Source organism: Squalius cephalus, assembly GCF_949319135.1.
Source record: "Squalius cephalus genome assembly, chromosome: 13".
NCBI lineage: Eukaryota > Metazoa > Chordata > Actinopteri > Cypriniformes > Leuciscidae > Squalius > Squalius cephalus.
The window spans coordinates 31,265,033-31,292,012 of record NC_137134.1 but is presented as its reverse complement, the minus strand read 5'-3'; the positions used below and the strand labels follow the sequence as shown (position 1 = coordinate 31,292,012).

At 37.9% G+C, this 26,980-nt stretch overlaps 1 long non-coding RNA gene across 1 annotated transcript in view; it reads left to right on the top strand.

The window, feature by feature from the left end:
• Positions 1-26,980, top strand: part of LOC307169983 — a 553,579-nt gene that overhangs the window by 193,210 nt on the left and 333,389 nt on the right. The gene's annotated exons all lie outside the window — the stretch shown is intronic.

Sequence of the window (26,980 nt, the reverse complement as noted above, 5' to 3'; positions counted from 1 at the left end):
CTGTTCCAAAGGCTGTAGTGTTTTCCTTGTGACCACACTGACGTACTACAGGTGGAATTTGGACAATACCTCCTTTACTGTACGTACAATAAACAAATACATTTAAGAAAAAATTACAGTAATTCCCCTAAATTATTTTTTCCTGTTCCAAAGGCTGTAGTGCTTTCCTAGTGACCACACTGACTTACTACAGGTGGAATTTGGAGAATACCCCCTTCACTGTCCGTACAATAAACAAATAAGTTCAAGAAAAAATGACAGTAATTCCCCTAAAGTATTTTTTCCTGTTCCAAAGGCTGTAGTGCTTTCCTAGTGACCACAGTGACTTACTACAGGTGGAATTTTGACAATACCTCCTTTACTGTACGTACAATAAACAAATAAGTTCAAGAAAAAATTACAGTAATTCCCCTAAAGTATTTTTTCCTGTTCCAAAGGCTGTAGTGCTTTCCTAGTGACCACAGTGACTTACTACAGTTGGAATTTTGACAATACCTCCTTTACTGTAAGTACAATAAACTAATACATTTAAGAAAAAATTACAGTAATTCCCCTAAAGTATTTTTTCATGTTCCAAAGGCCGTAGTGCTTTCCTAGTGACCACACTGACTTACTACAGGTGGAATTTTGACAATACCTCCTTTACTGTAAGTACAATAAACTAATACATTTAAGAAAAAATTACAGTAATTCCCCTAAAGTATTTTTTCCTGTTCCAAAGGCTGTAGTGTTTTCCTAGTGACCACACTGACGTACTACAGGTGGAATTTTGACAATACCTCCTTTACTGTACGTACAATAAACAAATAAGTTTAAGAAAAAATTACAGTAATTCCCCTAAAGTATTTTTTCCTGTTCCAAAGGCTGTAGTGCTTTCCTAGTGACCACAGTGACTTACTACAGTTGGAATTTTGACAATACCTCCTTTACTGTACGTACAATAAACAAATAAGTTCAAGAAAAAATTACAGTAATTCCCCTAAAGTATTTTTCCTGTTCCAAAGGCTGTAGTGCTTTCCTAGTGACCACACTGACTTACTACAGGTGGAATTTTGACAATACCTCATTTACTGTAAGTACAATAAACAAATACATTTAAGAAAAAATTACAGTAATTCCCCTAAAGTATTTTTTCCTGTTCCAAAGGCTGTAGTGTTTTCCTACAGACCAGGCTGACTTACTACAGGTGGAATTTTGACAAAAAGTCTCTTACTGTACGTTCAATAAACAAATAAGTTTAAGAAAAAATTACAGTAATTCCCCTAAAGTATTTTTTCATGTTCCAAAGGCTGTAGTGCTTTCCTAGTGACCACAGTGACTTACTACAGGTGGAATTTTGACAATACCTCCTTTACTGTACGTACAATAAACAAATAAGTTCAAGAAAAAATGACAGTAATTCCCCTAAAGTATTTTTTCATGTTCCAAAGGCTGTAGTGTTTTCCTACAGACCAGGCTGACTTACTACAGGTGGAATTTTGACAAAAAGTCCCTTACTGTACGTTCAATAAACAAATAAGTTCAAGAAAAAATTACAGTAATTCCCCTAAAGTATTTTTTCCTGTTCCAAAGGCCGTAGTGCTTTCCTAGTGACCACACTGACTTACTACAGGTGGAATTTTGACAATACCTCCTTTACTGTAAGTACAATAAACTAATACATTTAAGAAAAAATTACAGTAATTCCCCTAAAGTATTTTTTTCCTGTTCCAAAGGCTGTAGTGTTTTCCTAGTGACCACACTGACGTACTACAGGTGGAATTTTGACAATACCTCCTTTACTGTACGTACAATAAACAAATAAGTTTAAGAAAAAATTACAGTAATTCCCCTAAAGTATTTTTTCCTGTTCCAAAGGCTGTAGTGCTTTCCTAGTGACCACAGTGACTTACTACAGGTGGAATTTTGACAATACCTCCTTTACTGTACGTACAATAAACTAATACATTTAAGAAAAAATTACAGTAATTCCCCTAAAGTATTTTTTCCTGTTCCAAAGGCTGTAGTGTTTTCCTAGTGACCACACTGACGTACTACAGGTGGAATTTTGACAATACCTCCTTTACTGTACGTACAATAAACAAATAAGTTTAAGAAAAAATTACAGTAATTCCCCTAAAGTATTTTTTCCTGTTCCAAAGGCTGTAGTGCTTTCCTAGTGACCACAGTGACTTACTACAGTTGGAATTTTGACAATACCTCCTTTACTGTACGTACAATAAACAAATAAGTTCAAGAAAAAATTACAGTAATTCCCCTAAAGTATTTTTCCTGTTCCAAAGGCTGTAGTGCTTTCCTAGTGACCACACTGACTTACTACAGGTGGAATTTTGACAATACCTCATTTACTGTAAGTACAATAAACAAATACATTTAAGAAAAAATTACAGTAATTCCCCTAAAGTATTTTTTCCTGTTCCAAAGGCTGTAGTGTTTTCCTACAGACCAGGCTGACTTACTACAGGTGGAATTTTGACAAAAAGTCTCTTACTGTACGTTCAATAAACAAATAAGTTTAAGAAAAAATTACAGTAATTCCCCTAAAGTATTTTTTCATGTTCCAAAGGCTGTAGTGCTTTCCTAGTGACCACAGTGACTTACTACAGGTGGAATTTTGACAATACCTCCTTTACTGTACGTACAATAAACAAATAAGTTCAAGAAAAAATGACAGTAATTCCCCTAAAGTATTTTTTCATGTTCCAAAGGCTGTAGTGTTTTCCTACAGACCAGGCTGACTTACTACAGGTGGAATTTTGACAAAAAGTCCCTTACTGTACGTTCAATAAACAAATAAGTTCAAGAAAAAATTACAGTAATTCCCCTAAAGTATTTTTTCCTGTTCCAAAGGCCGTAGTGCTTTCCTAGTGACCACACTGACTTACTACAGGTGGAATTTTGACAATACCTCCTTTACTGTAAGTACAATAAACTAATACATTTAAGAAAAAATTACAGTAATTCCCCTAAAGTATTTTTTTCCTGTTCCAAAGGCTGTAGTGTTTTCCTAGTGACCACACTGACGTACTACAGGTGGAATTTTGACAATACCTCCTTTACTGTACGTACAATAAACAAATAAGTTTAAGAAAAAATTACAGTAATTCCCCTAAAGTATTTTTTCCTGTTCCAAAGGCTGTAGTGCTTTCCTAGTGACCACAGTGACTTACTACAGGTGGAATTTTGACAATACCTCCTTTACTGTACGTACAATAAACAAATAAGTTCAAGAAAAAATGACAGTAATTCCCCTAAAGTATTTTTTCATGTTCCAAAGGCTGTAGTGTTTTCCTACAGACCAGACTGACTTACTACAGGTGGAATTTTGACAAAAAGTCCCTTACTGTACGTTCAATAAACAAATAAGTTCAAGAAAAAATTACAGTAATTCCCCTAAAGTATTTTTTCCTGTTCCAAAGGCTGTAGTGCTTTCCTAGTGACCACACTGACTTACTACAGGTGGAATTTTGACAATACCTCCTTTACTGTAAGTACAATAAACAAATACATTTAAGAAAAAATTACAGTAATTCCCCTAAAGTATTTTTTCCTGTTCCAAAGGCTGTAGTGCTTTCCTAGTGACCACACTGACTTACTACAGGTGGAATTATGACAATACCTCCTTTACTGTACGTACAAAAAAACAAATAAGTTCAAGAAAAAAATTACTGTAATTCCCCTAAAGTATTTTTTCCTGTTCCAAAGGCTTTAGTGCTTTCCTAGTGATCAGACTGACATACTACAGGTGGAATTTTGACAATACCTCTTTTACTGTACGTACAATAAACAAATAAGTTCAAGAAAAAATTACAGTAATTCAAGTAAAGTATTTTTTCCTATTCCAAAGGCTGTAGTGCTTTCCTAGTGACCACACTGACTTACTATAGGTGAAATTTTGACAATACCTCCCTTACTGTACGTTCAGTATACAAATATTAATTAAAAATAAATTACAGTAATTCACCTATAGTGTTTTTTAGATATTCCAAAGGTTGTAGTGCTTTCATAGTGATCAGACTGACTTACTACATGTTAAATACTGCCAATACCTTACTGTATAGTACAAACATATTATTATTAAAAAGTTACTGTAATTTCTCCTTTTTTCATGTTCCAAAGGTTATAGTATGTTCCCAGAGATCGCTCTACTCAATTAACTTTGATAAATGTATTAGGTAAAAGTATGTATTAGAACTGCTGTTCCTTGTACAACACAATTCTTTCATTGATTAAAAATAGCAGATATTTTAGGTTAATAATATTTTCAATGTTATAAATAAGCAACGCCCTTATTGTATTTATTCAAGTTACGTTTTTGTTATGAAGTCCTGAAGAAGTGGATTCTGGAACACACTGCTGCTTCAATGTATATCTAATGAGTGATTATAATCAAGGTATTAATCAATAGTTTTCCTTCGAGTTGAATGACTTCTCTAGGCTTATGAGATTTTACTTTGTTATATAAATTATCAGTGTGATTATCGAAAATGTTATTTCATGTATCATTTAAATATAAGTCTGTATTTGATATCTGAGGTGTAACGTAAGGGTCTGGCCCATGCCCGGAATGCAGTAACAGTGCTTGCTCATTTAGCCTGGCTTCCAGAGATGAAATATGGACTTCTTTAACAGGTGTCACTACATCCATCTGCTTTTCTTGGCTACCCTGATAGCAATGGTCTCAGGAGTCATTGAAACCGTTGAGAGACCATTTCTTAGTTAAAGTCTTTACTTTACAGTTAGATTTAAAGTATCCTCTCCTTGAGATAAATAAAATGTTATATTAATGTTTTGAGAAGACTCTCTTCCTCACCAAATCCAATCTTGAAGAAACTGTGTCTGTGTGTGTTAGTATTCTTGGTTACATGTTAAGGAACAAGTGGAAATATAGCTGCAAGCAGCGATACGGGGCCAAGCCCCTGAAGCAGCAGCAAGAGCAGTAATAGTAAAAACAGCAGAAATTGAAGAAAAAAGAGTTGGTTTAGAAGTATAGGTGAAAATGAACTCATAATGAACAGAAGTTCAGATGAGAATGAACATATAATGAAGAAGATATATATATATTAATCCAAAAGGAAGAAAGATTAGTACAACGTTGAATAATAAAGGAATCGATATGACACAACATTACACACATTTTTTTTTTAAATCATCCCACGCGGGGCTCGAACCCATTACCTCTGGGTCAGATACCTGTCACTCATATCATTGCGCCACTGGGAAGTTGCATTTTTGGCAAGATGAAGAAGGACCAGTAGTTCAAGTGAGAAGCAATTCAAAATGAATAATTTTTGTATAAATTTACTGCATGTTGTATTTATTGAGTTCGCTCACATATAGACACCATGTCTGGAACACAAGCAACTTTTACACCACTTAAGGCCACAATACCTCTTGCGGTCTGGGAATGAGCCACACAGGATTCAAACCCACAAACGGAATGGTTCAGGGCTCGTGGCGTGTGGTTTAGCAGCTTGCACCACTCAGATGACGCTGTCTTCCCAAGCTGCCGAGGAGAGGCTTAAGTGTAAGAATGAGCACACAAAGGCATGTTAACCAGATTAGTTAAGTTAGCAAGTTAAGTTAGCTTAATGCTAATGTAATTTATGGTTATCCTGATAGCTGAAGAGCCACATTAGAAAGAATGGCATCAGGTTAGCATGCTAACCAATTAGCATGCTAAGCTAACTACCATAAGGCAACAAATACAGGTCAAATTTGGAGGAATGTATATCAGAAACGATAGCAAAAATAAAAAATATGTTCAGTCACTTCTGTGTGGCTTGGTCCAAAGATCATCTAAAGCAATTTTTGTAAAAATTGAACAAAATTTGAATGAGGAGTAGCACAAAAAAATTAACACTGTACTTTTCAAAATGGCCACTACTGTAATGGGCAGAGTCTTAACGTAAGATATTGATTGTGATCACCATAATGAGTGGAATCAGGTGTACTAAGTTTCATTTTACATCTATTTATATTCACATCTAGTTCAAAGGGTTCAAAAGCTATAATCCTTTTAATGTTAATTTTTTAACTGGTGGTGGCGCTATAGAGTTGGTCCTAGACTGGAGACTCAAAAATTGGTCCAATTACTATTCATTAGAATCAATACAAGTGTGGAAGGTCACGACATGCCTAAATTCAGGGTCCGAATGTCAGCCACATAATTGATGGAGATATGCTTCAGTCTATCTATGTGTAGAAAATGTGTGATTATTTATTAGCCAATCAGAATCATTCAACCTGAAGCAATGACAAAGCTTAGACCTTGGTGAAGGGTATAATTGCTGTGATTTTTGTAAATGTAAGGGGAAGCGGCCTACTTTTGATCACTGGTTCTGATTCTTGACTTCTGCCTGATGAAACTGCAAACATTCTTCAGTAAAATTTCCTTTAATTTATTATAATTCTGACTCTTGTCTTAAATTGAGTGCACTTCTAACTCCTGGTCTTAATAAATTATATCTGGTCCTTGGGTCTTTTAACTGTAAGTCCCAAAATACAGATATACAGTGGTAATCCATATTGCAATAAGGACAATAAAGCAGAAGTTTCAACAGATATTCTTTAATGATGTTCCACTGTTTAAGGTGCACAGTGAACACAACCATTGGGCATCTTTTTCAGGTAGCTTGTCTGGTGATAGTCCAATGCAGCATACATTGGGTACCATCTTTGGCACTGTTCACGTTGGTAAACATGACAAGGATTAATTATGTAACAAACCACTAACAGTTATAGTTATGTGTGTTAACCAATTACATAATGCAATGAATAAATATTGAATAAAATGTTCAATTGCTTAAATATTTTTGTTTACCCAAAGTAGTCCTGACTGGAAACATTTGAAAAAATTGCATTCAAACACACACATTTGTTTTACTTAAACTTTTATGTCACTCACTAAAAGAAAATATATTAAAGTAAAAAGTACTTGACAAAACAATCAGTTAAAGGGTTTATGATAATATAAGAACAACTTAAACCAAGAGAGGATCAACAACAGCAAAATTTTAAAGAAGTGATATTGAAATTTTACTCTAACCACAAGGAATTAATTACAACTTTTATGTATAATCTCAGTGGAACAATTAGAAAGATAATAGAAATAAAACAGTGCACTGTACAGTATCTTGAATGCCTCCATGATCTTGCTGTTCGTTATCTGTCAGATTTGCTGCACCAATGCATACAGGTTCAGTCACTACTGTTAATAATAATGTAGCCCCTATTAATGTACTACAACCTTAAACAAACAAAACCCCTTTTAGTGAATTACAGTTATTATATATATTATTATGTAAAACAGTATTATTAGGTATTGTCAAAATTTTACCAGGAGTAAGTCAGTGTGGTCACTAGGAAAGCACTACAATCTTTGTAATATATATATATATATATATAAAAAACACTATAGGTGAATTACAGTTTATTACATAAGCATATGTAATAAACACATGTAATAATGGTTATTACATAAAAATATTTGATAATTGTACAGTAAAGGTGGTATTGTCAAAATTTCACCTGTAGTAAGTCGGTGTGGTCACTAGGGAAGCACTACAGCCTTTGGAACATGAAAAAATACTTTAGGGGAATTACTGTAATTTTTTCTTAAACTTATTTGTTTATTGTACGTACAGTAAAGGAGGTATTGTCAAAATTCCACCTGTAGTACGTCAGTGTGGTCACTAGGAAAACACTACAGCCTTTCGAACATGAAAAAATACTTTAGGGGAATTACTGTAATTTTTTCTTACACTTATTTGTTTATTGTACGTACAGTAAAGGAGGTATTGTCAAAATTCCACCTGGAGTAAGTCAGTCTGATCACTAGGAAAGCACTACAGCCTTTGGAACAGGAAAAAATAGTTTAGAGGAATTACAGTAATTTTTTTGGAAACGTATTAGTTTTTTGTACGTACAGTAAGGGAGTTATTGTCCAAATTCCACCTGGAGTAAGTCAGTGTGGTCACTAGGAAAGCACTACAGCCTTTGAAACAGGAAAAAATTGTTTAGAATAATTACAGTATTTTTTTTGGAAACGTATTAGTTTTTTGTACGTACAGTAAGGGAGTTATTGTCCAAATTCCACCTGGAGTAAGTCAGTGTGATCACTGGGAAAGCACTACAGCCTTTGAAACAGGAAAAAATAGTTTAGAGGAATTACAGTAATTTTTTTGGAAACGTATTATTTTTTTGTACGTACAGTAAGGGAGTTATTGTCCAAATTCCACCTGGAGTAAGTCAGTGTGGTCACTGGGAAAGCACTACAGCCTTTGAAAGAGTAAAAAATAGTTTAGGGGAATTACAGTAATTTTTTTGGAAACGTATTAGTTTTTTGTACGTACAGTAAGGGAGTTATTGTCCAAATTCCACCTGGAGTAAGTCAGTGTGGTCACTAGGAAAGCACTACAGCCTTTGAAACAGGAAAAAATTGTTTAGGATAATTACAGTATTTTTTTTGGAAACGTATTAGTTTTTTGTACGTACAGTAAGGGAGTTATTGTCCAAATTCCACCTGGAGTAAGTCAGTGTGATCACTAGGAAAGCACTACAGCCTTTGAAACAGGAAAAAATAGTTTAGAGGAATTACAGTAATTTTTTTGGAAACGTATTAGTTTTTTGTACGTACAGTAAGGGAGTTATTGTCCAAATTCCACCTGGAGTAAGTCAGTGTGGTCACTGGGAAAGCACTACAGCCTTTGAAACAGGAAAAAATAGTTTAGGGGAATTACAGTAATTTTTTTGGAAACGTATTAGTTTTTTGTACGTACAGTAAGGGAGTTATTGTCCAAATTCCACCTGGAGTAAGTCAGTGTGATCACTAGGAAAGCACTACAGCCTTTGAAACAGGAAAAAATAGTTTAGGGGAATTACAGTAATTTTTTTGGAAACATATTAGTTTTTTGTACGTACAGTAAGGGAGTTATTGTCCAAATTCCACCTGGAGTAAGTCAGTGTGATCACTAGGAAAGCACTACAGCCTTTGAAACAGGAAAAAATAGTTTAGAGGAATTACAGTAATTTTTTTGGAAACGTATTAGTTTTTTGTACGTACAGTAAGGGAGTTATTGTCCAAATTCCACCTGGAGTAAGTCAGTGTGATCACTAGGAAAGCACTACAGCCTTTGAAACAGGAAAAAATAGTTTAGGGGAATTACAGTAATTTTTTTGGAAACGTATTAGTTTTTTGTACGTACAGTAAGGGAGTTATTGTCCAAATTCCACCTGGAGTAAGTCAGTGTGATCACTAGGAAAGCACTACAGCCTTTGAAACAGGAAAAAATAGTTTAGAGGAATTACAGTAATTTTTTTGGAAACGTATTAGTTTTTTGTACGTACAGTAAGGGAGTTTTTGTCCAAATTCCACCTGGAGTAAGTCAGTCAGGTCACTAGGAAAGCACTACAGCCTTTGAAAGAGTAAAAAATAGTTTAGGGGAATTACAGTAATTTTTTTGGAAACGTATTAGTTTTTTGTACGTACAGTAAGGGAGTTTTTGTCCAAATTTCACCTGGAGTAAGTCAGTCTGATCACTAGGAAAGCACTACAGCCTTTGAAATAGTAAAAAATAGTTTAGGGGAATTACAGTAATTTTTTTTGAAACGTATTAGTTTTTTGTACGTACAGTAAGGGAGTTTTTGTCCAAATTCCACCTGGAGTAAGTCAGTCAGGTCACTAGGAAAGCACTACAGCCTTTGAAAGAGTAAAAAATAGTTTAGGGGAATTACAGTAATTTTTTTGGAAACGTATTAGTTTTTTGTACGTACAGTAAGGGAGTTTTTGTCCAAATTCCACCTGGAGTAAGTCAGTCTGATCACTAGGAAAGCACTACAGCCTTTGAAACAGTAAAAAATAGTTTAGGGGAATTACAGTAATTTTTTTTAAACGTATTAGTTTTTTGTACGTACAGTAAGGGAGTTTTTGTCCAAATTCCACCTGGAGTAAGTCAGTGTGGTCACTAGGAAAGCACTACAGCCTTTGAAAGATTAAAAAATAGTTTAGGGGAATTACAGTAATTTTTTTGGAAACGTATTAGTTTTTTGTACGTACAGTAAGGGAGTTTTTGTCCAAATTTCACCTGGAGTAAGTCAGTCTGATCACTAGGAAAGCACTACAGCCTTTGAAATAGTAAAAAATAGTTTAGGGGAATTACAGTAATTTTTTTGGAAACGTATTAGTTTTTTGTACGTACAGTAAGGGAGTTTTTGTCCAAATTCCACCTGGAGTAAGTCAGTCAGGTCACTAGGAAAGCACTACAGCCTTTGAAAGAGTAAAAAATAGTTTAGGGGAATTACAGTAATTTTTTTGGAAACGTATTAGTTTTTTGTACGTACAGTAAGGGAGTTTTTGTCCAAATTTCACCTGGAGTAAGTCAGTCTGATCACTAGGAAAGCACTACAGCCTTTGAAAGAGTAAAAAATAGTTTAGGGGAATTACAGTAATTTTTTTGGAAACGTATTAGTTTTTTGTACGTACAGTAAGGGAGTTATTGTCCAAATTCCACCTGGAGTAAGTCAGTCTGATCACTAGGAAAGCACTACAGCCTTTGAAAGAGTAAAAAATAGTTTAGGGGAATTACAGTAATTTTTTTGGAAACGTATTAGTTTTTTGTACGTACAGTAAGGGAGTTATTGTCCAAATTCCACCTGGAGTAAGTCAGTCTGATCACTAGGAAAGCACTACAGCCTTTGAAAGAGTAAAAAATAGTTTAGGGGAATTACAGTAATTTTTTTGGAAACGTATTAGTTTTTTGTACGTACAGTAAGGGAGTTTTTGTCCAAATTTCACCTGGAGTAAGTCAGTCTGATCACTAGGAAAGCACTACAGCCTTTGAAACAGGAAAAAATAGTTTAGGGGAATTACAGTAATTTTTTTGGAAACGTATTAGTTTTTTGTACGTACAGTAAGGGAGTTATTGTCCAAATTCCACCTGGAGTAAGTCAGTCTGATCACTAGGAAAGCACTACAGCCTTTGAAACAGGAAAAAATAGTTTAGGGGAATTACAGTAATTTTTTTGGAAACGTATTAGTTTTTTGTACGTACAGTAAGGGAGTTTTTGTCCAAATTTCACCTGGAGTAAGTCAGTCTGATCACTAGGAAAGCACTACAGCCTTTGAAAGAGTAAAAAATAGTTTAGGGGAATTACAGTAATTTTTTTGGAAACGTATTAGTTTTTTGTAAGTACAGTAAGGGAGTTTTTGTCCAAATTCCACCTGGAGTAAGTCAGTGTGGTCACTAGGAAAGCACTACAGCCTTTGGAACAGGAAAAAATGATTTGATTATTGTACTGTTTGGTGTGTGTGTGTGTGTGTGTGTGTGTGTGGGGGGGGGGGGGGGGGGGGGGGGGGGGGGGGGGGGGGGGGGGGGTGGGGTGGTACAGTTGTAAGACCCAGGAACAGATATGATGAAAGAAGACCACAACACTGCCTGACAAACAACAGTTCTCTTTGAGGCTGAAGAAGGCCTGAGCTCATTATCAGAAGAGCAGTCCACCTAAACAGGCTGATAAAACATTTCACTCCAGGAAAGCAGGAACGATAATATGCCCCTTTACTCCACTCCCTAAAGAAATACACATGAGATGTTCACTTGATGAAAATAAGGTGAAATTATGTATAAATTGACCCTCAAACTTATACAAGTCAACTAAGACAGATATATAGATGAAGATATGTGGATATTGTTGTGAAATATGCAATTATTCTATTGTAATCATGGCTTGTTGTATATGAAGTATTTATGGGTTATAGTAAACCACAATTGTAACTAATAAAAAAGTGGTTTTATAATGAAAGTTACCATAAGTAGTTCTTAAACAATTTATTAAGAAAGTGTTTACTGCACTGTAAAAAAAGAAAAGTTGACTTAACTTAAAATTATAAAGCAACTTACTGCAGATTTTTTTAGTTGACTCAAGTAAAACATCTCTATAGTTGAGTTGACTCGATTATAACATCTCCAGTTGAGTAAACTCTATTAGTTGAGTCAACTCAAAAAATCTGTGCAGCAAGTTGCCTTAGAATTTTAAGTTTAGTCAACTTTTCTTTTACAGTGTGTAAAACACTTGTATTAATAATCATTGTAACCATATATTGAGAAAATTGTTTATTAAGAAAAACACCTGAACTTGTTTTATAAAGATTTTATTATGAAGCTGGTTTACTAAGGAAAACACTGTAACTTGTTTTATAAACATTTTTATTATGAAAATAAAATAAAAAAAAATAAGAAAAGCATACCACACTGAAGGTTGTAAGCATTTATTAAGCAGATGATGGTGGCAGAGTAGAGAGGAATTGAAAATGTATTAGAAAGAGCTTTGCAAAAGACAGGAGAAAAATGCCATCATTATCGTCTATGTGTTGCAGACGAGATACAGAAGATACAGCCATGATGGAAAGGTCCAGAAAAAGAGGACAAAGAGACGAAGAGTTTTATATGTGAAAGTCCTAAGGGGTCTTCCAGAAATAATGACAGTTCAAGAATTTGTGTTTGACCAATGGGCTGTAATACACTGAATGTATGCAGATGGAGTTTCCAGGAGGAGTACCAAGACAATCCCAAGACAATTATCATCAAAAGGCCCCTTGCATGTGAACACAACCCAAGGGCACACACTGGAATGCACCTAAAAGAAAATAAATACAGAAATGATTAGGATACTACTTGATTGTTAAATTTTTAATAAGAATAAAGTAATCATTCAAAAGGATATATATAATTTAATTGAAGAAACAGGGGATTCTGACCCCAACCTTTCAGTACGTACAGTAAGGGAGGTATTGTCAAAATTTCACCTGTAGTAAGTCAGTGTGGGATAGTGTAAATCAATAAGAAAGCACTACAGGCTTTGGAACAGGAAAAATACTTTTGGGGAATTACTGTAATTTTTTAAAAATTAATATTTGTATACTGAACGTACAGTAAGGGAGATACTGTGAAAATTCCACCTGTATTAAGTCAGTCTGGTCAGTAGGAACATACTACAACCTTTGGAACATGAAAAAATCTCTTTGGTGAATAATTGTAACTTTTACATAAAACATTTTTGCGTACTGTATGTACAATAGCCTACACAAAAGTACACTAAAGCAGTCTAGGTGAATACACAGCAAATATCAAACCTGAAACTTTTTTTTTTTTTTTAACTTGACTATGTTCACACTTGATCTTACATGATCAAGTCTGCAACTTGGGTATTGCTTTTTTTATATTTGCTTCGTATATTTGTGGTGTTCTGCGTTTAATATCTTGTGAGCTGAATATTGTTACTTCACAAATAACATTGTTTTAATATTTAAATCTTCTTCTTAAAATGAGCTTTCCTTCGGGTTTGCACTTTGCAGATGGTCCCTTCTTAGCAGCCTGCGCATAGAGATCAATGTATTTTGTCCAGTGAGAAGGAAAGATCGTTTTGAGGAAAATTATGTTGTAGCTTATGATGTTTAATCTGTAGTTATATGTGATAGGTGTTTTGTGTAGCAACGACGTTTAGTTCACGAGTGATTAAACGCGGAAGTCCGCGAATGTGCGAATATGCGAATATAAAACCAACTTTACCTAAGTCAACTGTCTTACTGTATAAAAACTTTATATCTAGAAACAGCCAACACAAACATTAAAGTCGGTTTGTACAGATTGAAAATGAATTATAGAACATAATATTTATAATAATTAAATAATATTTATAATAATAAAAAGTGTCGGCTGCAGACTAATAGCAAACACATAAATGCATTACATTACAAGTTTATGTAGGATATGTTAATGAATTAAAGTAAGACAAGGCACGGATCCGTGAGCGTCATGTTTCCTGCCGGAACCACATGCTGACGACGGGCCGTCACCGGGCGACCCGATGAATGAGCCGGGACAGTGTGCACATATCGCCGGGATTATAATCATTCGGTCTATAGTGAACGCTACACACTACCGCGTTTTTCAAAGCAGAAGCAGAAGTGAAGTCCCGTCTCTTACCCGGCACAAAACGCACACAGGCACGGAAGATCGCACCGTCTTTTTTCTTATTCGGAAACCTGTGGACTCGATGTCCTGACAGGCCATAATTCACAATCATTTACCACGACGATGATTAATTGAAATACAATAAGCACCGAAAACACAGTGAATCATGACCGCTCCAACTGAATACCAACCTATCTCTGCACTGAGCGCGAACGCAGAGCCAAACGAGTACCTCATGTGACGTCATATGACGCGATGGTGGAAAAAAGCGCTTTTTCAACACGGTCAAGGAAACGGTCACGTTTTCTATTGAATTTGCGCCCTTATGTCTTGCAAAACAATTTTTAATCCTGCATTTACTTTTCATATGGTATTTTCATACAAGGTTATATTAATAAATTTTTTTTTTAAAAACCTGCACCATGGGCTTTAAATTTCATTGGCTGACGCTGCTATGACCATGGCGTAGTGCCAAACTTCAGCCACGCCTTCCGTCAAGCGTTGACGCTGAAGCCCCGTGTGCAGAGCCATAGAGAGAAAGAGTTGCGACACTCTTTGATGTCGCCGCTAAGGCTGTCACGTGGTTCATGTACGCCCCAATAGTTCTAAAACATACGCTGGCTGTCATGTTCTTCTATGGGACAGACAGCAGCGATTGCATTATTGAACGGTAAATAAAAAATAAAACACACCCCAAGTACTTTTTCAGCTGTTATTGCATTTTGTTAATGTCAGTTTTGCATTTGGAGACAAGTTTTAGGCTATATTTTTGGAGGGAAAAGCTTAGTGTTCATGTTCGTGTAACACTTCCCAGTGTATAATGAAGAATTCACACGGGGGGTTGCACATTTAAAGTGTATTTATTCTGCAAAACAGGAGTTAAACGTTTTAGTTGCAGCTCTCGTGGTTATCACACACCATCACTCACGGGGAAGTCTCGCTCTCTAACTCACGCGAGGCTTCACACAACACGTTTTAAACATTACATTGTAAACATGCAAATATCCTCTTATAGTTCAGCAGGGCCGGATTCAGCCAGCCCCACTAGGGGGTGCAGGTAGAATATCAGGGGGGGCAAGTCATTTTTGGGGTGTCAAATCCCCCCAAACCCCTAAAATGCATAGAAATCTATACTAACTATACTATCATCATATCAGTTCATCTATTCATATATCTATCTTAGGACTAGGCGAAAAAACGATAACGATATCTATCGCGAAATAACATTTTCTTGATAGAAATATGAGACTATTGCATAGAACTCATTTGTCCAATTTTTTAAAAATAGACATAAGAATAGCCAATCAGAATTTAGTAGCGCTGTGCCGAACCAATCATTGTGGGAACAGAGCCATGTTCCCAGACTTCCCACTGTTACCTACAGCACTTGTGAATTAGCAAGCGGTACACATGTGGATGTCTGGGCTGCAGGAGCCGACCGGGCAGCGCCAGCGGAGAACATTAATGTTCCGTCTGATGAAAAATTTACAGAGAACTCCAGCGTTATACCATAAGAGGGAAAAAAAACAAAGAGATTTAAACATTAAAATAAAATAAGCCTTCACACACAGAATATAACCTAGCAGTCAAAAATCCCCCCCCCACACACACACACACCTGATTCTGGTCTGATTCTAAACAAAATAATTAACATCTGGCTTGACACTGCTAATAGCTTAGCATTTCATTTAGTTTATGTTGTCTTTGAAAGCTGCTCTAATTTGCACCTAGGATTTAAACAAAAATGTATCTATATTCTGTTTGATTTTTTGTTTTAAAAAAACAATTATTCTGATAATTTGTTGTTAGTTCCTAGCTAATTCATTTCATATTGACAATATAATCTTTTGAAACTTGAAAACCTTCACTTTTTGTTTAGTTTGTAATATGTGTAACTTTTTTTTTAGTTATCTGAAAAAGTTGTGCTGAGGCAATAAATGAAGGGAAATGAAATTACAAGTGTCGACCACACTTTGTCGCTCCTTCTCAACAATCTCTCAGCACTCAGAATAAAGCTTTGAAAGTTGTCATGTTCCTTCAGTACGTCTGTCATGTTTAATCTATGACAGGAAAGAAATATTTCAATCCAAACAAGCTGCTGATGATTTCACATCTCACTTATGAGCAACGGAACATTTAAATTTGACAAATATAGTGATTTGATTTATATTGTGATATATATCGATATGTCCAGAAATGAAAAAATACATTGTGAAATGAAAAAATCCTATATCGCCCAGCTCTAATCTATCAGCTCCTTTGATCCATTTGATTTGTCTTATAGGTTTTATGTTGGATGCCCTTCCTGACACTACCCTCTGCATTTACCCGGGCTTGGGACCGGCACAAATAGGACACTGGCTTGTGCCCTGTTGAGGCTGCATTTATCTTTTTATTTATTTTTTTTATTTTTTTTATCTGTCTGTCTGTCTGTCTGTCTGTCTGTCTGTTTGTCTTCCTGTCTGTCTGTCTGTCTGTCTTGTCTGTCTGTCTGTCCTTTCGTTTTTTATTTCAATCTTTTTTACGTTCAATTTCTGGGCTCATCTTATTTTTTATACATACTATGGTATATACATATGATGTGTGCAGAGTTTGGTAATTTAATATTACTGTCTTAGTACAGTAAGCCACATTAAGCCTTTTCTTATAATGGTTTTCTATGGGAGGAAAAACGCTTAACGTGTAACTAAACGCGTTGCGTTCATATTCTGGGCTCATCTAATTTTTTATACATACTATGGTTTATAAATATGATGTGTACTGATTTTGGTCTTTTAATATCACTGTCTTAGTACAGTAAGCCACATTAAGCCTTTTCTTATAATGGTTTTCTATGGGAGGAAAAATGCATAACGTGTAATTAATCGCGTTGCGTTCATATTCTGGGCTCATCTGAGTTTTTATACATACTATGGTATATACATATGATGTGTGCAGAGTTTGGTAATTTTAATATTAATGTCTTAGTACAGTAAGCCACGTTAAGCCTTTTCTTATAACGGTTTTCTATGGGAGAAAAATGCTTAACGTGTAATTAAACGCGTTGCGTTCATATTCTGGGCTTATCTGATTTTTTATACATACTATGGTTTATAAATATGATGTGTACTGATTTTGGTAATTTAATATCACTGTCTTAGTACAGTAAGCCACATTAAGCCTTTTCTTATAATGGTTTTCTATGGGAGGAAAAACGCTTAACGTGTAACTAAACGCGTTGCGTTCATATTCTGGTCTCATCTGATTTTTTATACATAGTATGGTTTATAAATATGATGTGTACTGATTTTGGTCTTTTAATATCACTGTCTTAGTACAGTAAGCCACGTTAAAGGGTTAGTTCACCCAAAAATGAAAAATATGTCATTAATGACTCACACATTCATGTCATTCCAAACCCGTAAGACCTCCGTTTCTCTTCTGAAGACATCTTAAGATATTTTAGATTTATTCCGAGAGCTTTCTGTTCCTCCATTGTAAGTCAATGGACGTGTCACTGTTCACGTCCATAAAGGTAATAAAGACATCATCAAAGTAGTCCATGTGACATCAGTGGGTTATTTAGAATGTTTTGAAGCATCGAAAATACATTTTGGTCCAAAATTAACAAAAACTACGACTTTATTCAACATTGTATTCTCTTCTAGTCTGTTTTCCATCCATGTTCACGAGTCCACATTGACGCTGCTGACGTAAGACGCTGCTGACGTGTTATCTGGTGCGTCAATGTCAATGGTCAATGTGGACTCGTGAACGCGGATGGAAAACAGACCGGAATTTCACGTTAAGTGTTTTAGAATGTCCCCTCACTCTGACCATTTTTCTTGAAATATTTTTTAAATTTGGGATCTTTGCATGCCATCACGTTTGGGGGGGCAGTCACGGCATTTGGGGGGGCATTGCCCCTCCTTGCCCATGCCTATATCCGGCCCTGTAGTTCAGCATGAAATCATTGTAACTAAATCTCTGCTATATTCAACAACACTCGTGTAAATAGCCATATGAACTCATAACACCCGTTCCAACTCACTAATCAACGCATAGCACGGTTAATATAACATATATATAATTCACAGTCTATGCAAACACTTCGGAAATATACACATAACCATTAATACACAAGTCTCATAAACTATTCACCAGCTTACCTGCAAAACAGGAGTTAAACGTTTTAGTTGCAGCTCTCGTGGTTATCACACACCATCACTCACGGGGAAGTCTCGCTCTCTAACTCACGCGAGGCTTCACGAGAGATCGGTTCCCTAACCAACATTACGCAACATCGCTGCCACCTGCTGGTGTACTATGAGACTAGCATTTGTCACTATTTTTAACATTATGATATTTAATACCCATTATGACATTATTGAAGTGCAATACTCAGTCATTGCGCTACACTCTCCCCTACTAAATTTAAAATGTTTACCACATTTAAGATTTGACTATAATTAAGAATCAATCACTTTCGCAGCAGACACCTTATAAAAGTAGTGATGACTTAAATTTCAAACACTTGCAATACTCTCTACAATAGGTCAAATTAACCCTTGGTTGCATAGTCCATTGTCACCCAATGATATTATTTTCCAGCAACAGTAAACACTTATCTCGCTTATACACATTCTTTTGTAATAGACTCCCCATTTCGGCCAGCCAATACTTTAGTCTACTACCCCTTTTAGTTTACTTTCTAGAGTAAGTCAACAATGTCCTTAGTTGCCTATGTTACACAGGAAAAATATGTTTTTTTTTTTTTTCATCTATCACTGTCCATGAAAACATTTTCACAAGTCCTGATTAAGTGTGGCTAATCAGTGTACGTTTAGTTGGTAACCAATATTGTCCATGGTCGCCACAGTCTCTGGACTGCAGACTCTCTACTCACATTAAGTCTGTCAATCGCAACTTCCACCACAGATGGCTGACCCAACGAGTCATAAGTCAGAATCTTTGGACGACGGCGTTCTCTCCTTGGATGAGAATTCAAAGGTATAGAGTCATCATCCTCACTCCCAGTCCCAACTGAGGCTTGTTCTTCAGATACCCCCGACTGTCCCACAGGCATTTCAAGATACTCTTCCATCCGCTCCTCTGCTCAATTGTCTGCTATCTCCTCTATCCTCTGTGACTCTCGTTCCCACTGCTGTCTCATATTTGGTGTGAATGGTTCTACATCAGGATTGAGACTAACAGACTTACGGCACTGCCTCAAGGAAGTAGGAAACTGTAGCACTAGCTCACCATCTTGAAAATCCTCGTTCTCTGACGCATCATTCTGAACTTCTTCCAGGCATTTTCTGTCTCTTCTGCTTACTTTTGTCTCTCTCACTGTCTCTGGTTGTGGTGTTGCTTCGGGGATTTCCAATGGCAAGCTATCACAAGGGAGAAGTAGATTCCGATGTAACACTTTCATTTTACCTCCTCCTTCAGGTATGACTTCATACACCGGACTTTCGTCACTCCTCCTTTTCACAATCACGTACACTCTGTTTTCCCAGTACGAACGGAGCTTACCGGGTCCTCCTCTCTCAGATAGATTTCGGACCAGCACTCGTCCCCCCGGCTGAAGGTCAGTTCCATGTATTCTCCTATCATACCCCTGCTTACTCCTTGATGTTTCCCTGTCAGCTGTTCTGGAGGCAATCTCATAAGCTTGACGCATCCTCGTTTGCCAATTCTTCACATACTCAGCATAATTCTCATTCCCTTCTGTTGGCTTCAGGTTGAAAAGCAGATCGATAGGCAGATGGGGAGAACGACCATAGAGCAAGAAGAAAGGGGAAAAACCTGTTACCTCACAGCGAGTACAGTTATACGCGTGAACCATCTTCTCCAATGACTTTCTCCATTGTGTTTTATCTGCGTCTGTGAGTGTTCGCAACATAGCCAGTAATGTTCTGTTAAAACGCTCTACCTGTCCATTTCCTTGTGGGTGATAGCAAGTAGTATGAGACGCTCGCACATCACAACACCTCTGCAGTTGGTACATCAACTGGTTCTCGAATTCCTTACCCATGTCATGGTGAATCTTTTCTGGGAATCCGAAACGTAAAGCAAAATCATTAAATATCTTGTCCACCACCGTCTTGGCTGATTTATTTTTAGTGGCATAGGCTTGTGCAAAACGAGTATAATGATCTATGACAACCAGAATGTACTCGTACCCTCCCTTACAGGTTTCCAGATGCAAAAAGTCTATAGAAACTAGCTCAAACGGGCGTGTAGTGACGATTGAAACAAGAGGAGCTCTTGTGGCCTTGTATGGTTTCTTCCGCATTAAACACTCACATACATTGGCAATGAAGTGCTCTGTGTCACTCTGCATACGAACCCAGTAAAACCGATCACGAATCAAATTCACTGTCCTCTCCACTCCTAAGTGTCCCATTTCTTTATGAAGCTCATTAAATACAATTTGGTGATACTCTTTTGGCAAAACAAGCTGATCTCTTCCACCGGCTTTTCTGTAAAGTATGCCATGCTCATTGATGTACAATTTTTGCCACTGTCTCAGAAGTATTTTCACATCTGTCGGCTCAGTTTTGAATACTTGTCTTGATGGTCTCTGATTATTAACTTTATACTCCAACACTCGACCGATTACAGGGTCCTTCCTTTGGCTTTCTAAAATCTGCTTCAGTGTGAATGGTTTGTCTGACGTAGACACAGCAGCATCACTCACCATCTGGAGGGTTTGTACTTGAGTTCCAAAAACCCATGCAAGCGGGGTGTTTTCGCCCACCAACACTCCCTGAATAGACGCACTGATGACTTCCTGACTCACTCCTCCAGTGCACTGCTCCATGAATTGATTAATGTCTACTGGCATCCGGGACAGACCATCAGCGTCCGCGTTGCTCTTTCCAGGACGGTACTTTATGGAGAAGTTGAAATCTGCCAGCTGAGCCACCCATCTATGGCCTGTGGAGTTGAGCTTTGCAGTGGAGAGAACATAAGTCAAGGGATTATTATCCGTATACACTGTAAAATGTGGAGCATGATACAGGTAGTCCCTAAAACGTTCACATATTGCCCATTTTAATGCTAAGAATTCTAACTTCCCTGAGTGAAGGTGGTAATTCTTCTCCGGTGTAGTTAGTGTTCTGGAAGCATACCCAATCACCACCAGTTTACTGTTCTGCCTCTGGTACAACACAGCCCCCAGCCCCTCTTGTGATGCATCACAGTGCAGAATGAACGGTTGGGTGAGATCTGGATAGCCCAATATTGGTGGGGTGGTCAGTTTGTCAATGAGAAAGTCTAATATCTCTTGATGGCTTTGAGTCCACTGTATCGGTGTGTTTGATGGAGCACCACCTTTGTGTCGTCTGTTGAGACATTTTCCTCTTACTCTTTTCTCCACAGGTGATGTTTCCTCAGGGGGTGATGACAATAGCTGATACAGGGGTTTCGCCAATCTGGAAAAATCAGGTATGTATGCACGGTAATATGAGATGAATCCAAGCAGCTTTCTCAAATCACCTACGGTAGCAGGAACTCGATCTTTTAAAGCCTGCACGGGAGCCACTTCAGCAGGATCCATTGTATATCCGTCTCCTGACACAAGGCGTCCAAGGAATCTCACCTTCCTCTGAAAGATCTCACACTTACGAGGGCTGAGCTTTACACCATGCTGCTGATATCTTTGTAACACAGCTCTGAGGTGACTGACATGGTCTTCAAAACTAGGGCTATGGACAAGATTATCGTCAAGGTAGGGTTGACACACATCATCTCTAAGACCTGCAAGACACTCCTCCATACTCCGTTGGAATTCGGCTGGTGCTGAACTGAGGCCGAAAGGTATCCTCACCCAATGGTATAGTCCCCAAGGAGTTATAAAGGCAGTCAATGGCCTGCTTTTCTCATCCAGGAACCCCTGGTGATAGGCTTTTCCCTGATCCAACACCGAAAACCAGGAACTACCGATTAAAGAGTCCAGCATGTCCTGTATTCTTGGAATTGGATGTCGATCAGGTACTGATTTTCTGTTCAGTTCTCTGTAATCACAGCACAATCTCAATGTCCCATCTTTCTTTCTTACACAGACCATCGGTGATGCATAGGGTGACCTGGACTTTTCAATCCACCCACGATTCAGTAAGTCTTGTAAGTACTCTTTCACTTCCTGATGTAATGGTTTTGGAACTGACACGTATGTTTTCTTCACAGGTGAGGTATCGTGGAGTGTAATATGCAGGTTCAATGAGGGAATACAACCGATGTCATCCTCGTCAAAGCCGAAAGCATGACATTCCTCCCTCAACAACCGTCTCACTATCTCCTTCTGTGTTCCACTTAGATGATCCAGGGAGACTGGAGGATCCCATTGGCTAGGTTTTTGTCTCTGTGAATCCACTTTATTCACGTTTTCCTTACTTTTACTGTTATCAATGTTGTTCTGGTCTTTGCTAGCTGTGGAGTTGTCCCTGTTTTTCTGTTCTGAAGCCACAGATAAAGCAGATTTTATTACTTGAAGATGACCCAGGACTATTCGACGATCTAAGGTAACAGCATAGTTATTGGTGTTAGCAATCGGCACTGGTACCACTGCAAATCTGTCAGCGGGAACCATAACTACTCCTTCTTCAATAGCGACCCCTTCTGGCAGTGAAGGCTCTTTGTTTGGGACTAATAGTAGACTTTGACCCTTAAACTGAGACCCTGTATTGATCTTAACCAATGCAGTTGTGACTTGGTTAGCTGCTACATGAATTTGTCTCCTTCCTGTCTGTACAATGCCTGCTTCACTTCCAGAATCTGTAGACTGAATTAACTTGAGCACCAGTTTTGCTGTTTTGAATGGCACACAGAGAGCTTTACTCACTTCACAGATGGTATCTTTTTCTGACTTACAGCCCCTCTTTTGACTGAGAACTGCTTCAATTACGTTGACCCCAATGATGGGCTGTTCAGCAACCTGTGGATCAGTGGATACTAATATTGGAACCAGTAATGGCGGAGTAGTGCTTGAGTCTCTGCCTAAACTGAATTCAGCTTCAATCCAGCCCAGGAACGGTATCACAGTCTGGTTTGCAGCTAACCCAACCAGGGTACCAGACTCCAGCAGTTCATGGAGAGGTCTTACTGTTCGATGAGGTACGTTCTCTTTTCTCCATTCCTCATTAATAACACTTGCCTGTGCTCCCGTGTCCCACAAAACTTCCACAGGTTTTCCCTCCAGCAAACATTGAACCAGACATTTTCTGCCAATGAGATTTATCAGTTTCACATTTTGGTAAAGAGGAATGTCATTAACAGTTTTTTTCAATTCATTCAGCTTCACAGTCAGGTTGGAGTGATTGACGGGGGACTTTGTCTCAAGGGCTACTGAGGGTCCCGTCGCAGCAGCCCTCTCCCATTTCCCTGTTGTTCTCTGGGTCGCCGACAACCTCTGGAAAGATGACCCTCCTGTCCACAACGAAAGCAATGCTCACACTGCTCACCGACTCGAGCTTCCTGACAGGCTCTGCAACCTCGCAGTTTGCTGGTGTTTACAGGTGTTACTCGTTCTGTTCTTCCCCGTAGCTTAGCTGTCTCCATTGTCTCATTCACCATCTTTTTCATTTCGAGGACTTCTGCTCTGAGTTGTTCAATCAGTTGGCTGGTGTTTGAATCTGCCTCCTCCCGCTTGACTTGACTCCTTTTGCTATTTGTGACTGAATCAGCTTTAACTGCAGGTACTCTGTCATCTCTCTTGGGTCCCACGCAACCTTGAGAATGTAGCTGAGACTCAAACGGACATATGTTGGTTTGTATTTCACTCAGTCTTGGTGACTTACTCATTACAGTCTTTTTCAGTTTTTGTTGTCGCTCTTGTTCTAAGTTTGCAGCTTCATTCACTCGCTCTATCAGCTCTTCATCTTTGATTCTAGGGTTGCTAAGGTAGGGCTTAAGTTGCAGCTTCACCGCTTCACTTAGTAGTCCGGTCTCTATGGAGCGCAGAAATTTCCTTTGAATTAATTCTGGGCTAAATTGCTCACCTTCATCCTCTTCACTCAGCTTCCACAGTAACTTTTCTCTGAGCTCGATTCCTCTGAATAGAAAGTTCTGGACTGATTCTTTTGGGTCCTGTGACATGTTCATTAACTTTTGTAACAGGTCAGATGGTGGATCAACTTTGAAATGTCCTCTCAGGATTGTCTTCAAGGTCGGAAGAGTGAGATCTCGTTTTATTTCAAGCATGTCTCTTAAATGGAGGCCTGGGCTCACCGCGCGTGTCACAGCTTCGATGATTTCTGTCTCTAAATGACCCTTTCTCAGTCCGGACTCAATCTGGTTCATGAGGCTGGTGTAGGACAGTTTCTCTCGCTGTCCTGCCTCTCCAATTTGTCCACAGATCCGGAACTCTCTCCTTAAAGTCACTTCAGACAGCGCAGGTGGTGTCACTGTGATAGCTCTTGTTTCCTCCCTCACTCTTTGCTCCATTGCGACAATCTCCTCTTCAAATATTTGACGGGCTTTAGCTTGTTCAATCTGCAATCTGGAATATTTCTCTTTCAGAATGTCTAAATCATTTGTCTCATCTGGTGTAATGTTTGATGCAGCTTTGGTTGGCAGTATCAGAGAGTCTATTTGCAGCAACAGGTCCTCCAGACACCGACAAAATACCTCATCATCCTCAGTCTCTTCTATGTCATCCAGCGTTTTCTCCACCAGTCTGATGAGGCCACGTCGTGTTTTGCTTTCAAACCCTCTGACAGGCTCTTCACATTTTAGACGTTGACACACTGGAACCAGATCAGAGCTGTTCAGCTTCAGTATTGCTAGGCTGATCTGATCACGCAGCTCATCCATGCTTGCCATTTTACACTGCTTCACTGTAGATTCGTCTCTGGAGCTCACCCGTTATAACTTGCAGCTCCTGGCTGGTTGGCTCGCCAAAATATGTAACACTTCCCAGTGTATAATGAAGAATTCACACGGGGGGTTGCACATTTAAAGTGTATTTATTCTGCAAAACAGGAGTTAAACGTTTTAGTTGCAGCTCTCGTGGTTATCACACACCATCACTCACGGGGAAGTCTCGCTCTCTAACTCACGCGAGGCTTCACACAACACGTTTTAAACATTACATTGTAAACATGCAAATATCCTCTTATAGTTCAGCATGAAATCATTGTAACTAAATCTCTGCTATATTCAACAACACTCGTGTAAATAGCCATATGAACTCATAACACCCGTTCCAACTCACTAATCAACGCATAGCACGGTTAATATAACATATATATAATTCACAGTCTATGCAAACACTTCGGAAATATACACATAACCATTAATACACAAGTCTCATAAACTATTCACCAGCTTACCTGCAAAACAGGAGTTAAACGTTTTAGTTGCAGCTCTCGTGGTTATCACACACCATCACTCACGAGGAAGTCTCGCTCTCTAACTCACGCGAGGCTTCACGAGAGATCGGTTCCCTAACCAACATTACGCAACATCGCTGCCACCTGCTGGTGTACTATGAGACTAGCATTTGTCACTATTTTTAACATTATGATATTTAATACCCATTATGACATTATTGAAGTGCAATACTCAGTCATTGCGCTACATTCGCATGGGTAGTAGCACTGGCTTTAGCGGCTCTAACTTAACTTTTCCATATCATTCATCTGATGATGGACGTCTCATGATATTTATTTTAGCACAACTGGGCTATATTAGGCTATTGATTCACGTGATTTTGCTTATAAATTTTGATTCAGCCATTAGCCTACCTTCGTGATCACGCAAAGAGGTCTGCCGTGGCGGTCCGTTCAGAATTCGCTTAAGCTAGCTCACTTATTCTGATGAAAGTGGCCACTCCAGGACCACAACGTGAAACATTATCATGTTAAGACTAAGAATATTATTTTAATATTAAGCCATACACATTGTCAAAACTATAACAGATTAAAACGATTTTAAGCATTGCTGATACAAAAGAAAGTTTTCAAATAAACTATTTTTATTAAACAATGACAGACAACAAAAATGTGTGCTTGTGTGAACAAGAAAAGCAAAAATCAGGGGCAGGTGATCCATGAAACAGACAGGACTGGTGATGGCCATAACAATCCTAGAGGTCCAGCATTGTTCTCACAAGCCGCTTCACTCAAGACAATAAAACATAATGAAAAGTATATCCCAAAAAATTAAATTAAATAAAAGTTGCTATAAAGGTGGCAGCGATTCATTACCGAACTCTTAAATGACGAAGTCGCGCTAGCTAAGTTAGCAGGCAGTGCTTGAAAATTGGTTGAAACAACTAACATAAAATATAAATAATTACGCTGTGCATGTACAAATGAAGACCAGTATAAGCATCGCAAAGGGCCTCTGATACAAAATAGACAGTTGACCATTCAAAAGAGGTCGATATTTCAACAACTTAACTCTGGAACAACTCGACGCGCAGCAATGTAAGTGAATGGGGTCCAACGCCAAAATGACAGTGTTTAGAACTATTCCGCTCTTCAAATCCCGGAAGTAGGCGGTTAAAAGCGCCGCCATTATTTACAACGGAGGTCTATGGGAGTGTCGCAACTCTTTCTCTCCATGGCTCTGCCCGTGTGAACGTACCGTAAGTTAACCGTACAGACTTTTAAATTTTAAATTAAATTTTTAAATTTAATTGTTTCAATGTTAATATTTATTTCAAGTAAATTTAACAAGCAGCAAACATCCTTTTTTCAGTGTATTATTTAGTTTGGTGTTTGACTGTCAATCTGTGGTTTATCAATGATACATAATGTGTAAGAATCAAGTTTGACCTGAGATTTCTCTTTGCTTGGTTTTTCAAACATCAGTCTTGATGATGGATTGATTCAGAATTATTACTCTGTAGAGCAGTTTTGTCTAGAGAGGAAGTCAGACTGTGAGGTTTGGAAGGACAGGAAGAAGCTTTTCACCTGCAAACTAAACAGTTTGTTCAGCACAAAAGATCAAACCAGGATTCTGAAAAATCAAACCGCAGCAGGTTTCAGTTTGACTCAGATGAGCTGTAAGAGTCACAC